General features: G+C 69.7%; 1 protein-coding gene across 4 annotated transcripts in view; it reads right to left on the bottom strand.

Moving 5' to 3' along the window:
• PHOSPHO1 (phosphatase, orphan 1) overlaps positions 1–1,576 on the bottom strand; it is an 11,888-nt gene that overhangs the window by 6,107 nt on the left and 4,205 nt on the right. Inside the window, exon 1 of one of the 4 annotated variants that reach the window (XM_014959026.1) lies at positions 1,288–1,388. The exons of 1 other annotated variant lie outside the window; for it this stretch is intronic. The gene's annotated coding sequence lies outside the window, so the exon portion shown is untranslated. Of the gene's footprint in view, positions 1–114; positions 131–1,287; positions 1,389–1,576 lie in introns of those variants that run through there. 2 more of the 4 variants (XM_014959030.1, XM_014959029.1) reach the window with 2 other exon arrangements.

Here is a 1,576-nt window from a genome sequence, read left to right as displayed (position 1 = left end):
CTGCTTTTGCCTGTTTAGAATATTTTTAACCTTTAAAAAAAATAAAAATTGATGTTTTTGATGTGTACCACATTTAGGTTTTTTTTAATTTTAACTCAAACCCCAACCACTGACCTTCAGCAGAGGTGTTCCCCGGCCCTTGGGGCAGCGTTAAGGGCACAGGGAGGGGGAGGGGAGGGTCCCACCGCCCCAAAAGCCAAGGAGGGAAAACCTCTCCCGGGACGTCACCGGGATCCGGGGGCGATTTCCCCGTTCCCGGAATAAAACCCGCCCCGCTCCCCTCCCCGGCCAGCGACAGCGACAGTTCCCGAGGCAGAAGCAAATGAGCAAATTAATAATAAACCAGCAGAAAACAGAGCCCGGGGGGGTCCCTCGGGTGCCCCCCCCTCACCCCCGGCTCCCGCTTCCCCCCGGATCCCCCGGGAAGGGGCGGGGGGGAGCGGGAACGGCCTCTCCCGCGGCCGGTCACCTCGGGTTAGTGGGGACATTCCATTATGATTATTACGATTTAATGTTTATTTTTCCTGCCGGGGCGCCGCCGCCGCCGCCGCCTTTCCCGCAGCCACGGGCTCCCGCCGCGCCCGGAGCTCTCGGCTCCCCAAGGGCAAGAAAACCCCTAAAACAGGTGGTTTTGGCCCCAAAACGCCCAGGCCGGCGGGCGGCGGGGACCGGCTCGGGGGCCGGTTTGCGGGAATCCAAAAGCGGATCCCGCATCGCCCCCGCCGCGGTGCCGGACCTTCCCCCCCCCCGCGGTACCGGCGCCGGGAGCCAGCCCGGTGCGGTCGGTGGTGGCGGGGCTAACGGTGGCTGCTGCTCTGTCTCCGGTACCGGAGCCTCCCGCCCGCCGCCCGGGGAGCGGTGCCGACTCACGCACGGCCGCTCCCCGCGTCCCTCCGGTACCGGCGACAACCGCAACGGGGCTGACTCATGCACCGGCGGCGCTTGGAGGCTTCTGCCCGCTCCGCACCGGTCCCCCGAGAGTCCAACCGGGGGGGGGACCCTCCGGTACCAGCACCAGCCGCCCCGCTCCCCCGCGGGGTCCTACCGGATCGGCACCTCCCGGTACCGGAGACCCCCACCGGGCGGGCACCCCCCGGTCCCGCCACCAGCCGTAGCGGATCGGCGCCTCCCGGTGCCGACAACCGGTGGACGGGTCCTCGGAGCCTCCTACCGGCTGGGCTCCTCTCGTTACCGGCCAGCGGAGACCCCCACCGGCGTGGGCACCTCCCGGTACCGGCCGCCCCGGTACGGACCTCACGCTTTATCGACCCCCCGGAGCCTCCTTACCGGGCGGGAACCTCCCGGGAGCGGCCGGTTCTCCCCGGTGCCGGTGGGCGCTCGGGCAGCCCGGGGAGGGTGGGGGGGGTCGCGGTGCGGTGCGGCGGGGCCGGCGCCGCTGCCGGGGCTGCCGCCAGCGCGGCCCCTTTAAGGCGACGCAAACGCGGCCCCGCGGAACAACCGCAGTCCCCCTACGTCACCGCCCCCTCAGCCAATAGCAGTCGCGCCGGGGCGCACCGAAGGGGCGGGGCCAGGCGGAGCCACGCCCCTACAGCCGCGGGGAGGGGGAGAGCGGTTG

Source organism: Calidris pugnax, unplaced genomic scaffold, assembly GCF_001431845.1.
Source record: "Calidris pugnax isolate Ruff unplaced genomic scaffold, ASM143184v1 scaffold335, whole genome shotgun sequence".
In the NCBI taxonomy this organism is placed as follows: Eukaryota; Metazoa; Chordata; class Aves; order Charadriiformes; family Scolopacidae; genus Calidris; species Calidris pugnax.
Note: the sequence above shows the minus strand (reverse complement) of the source record. Positions and strands in the feature narration are given on the sequence as shown.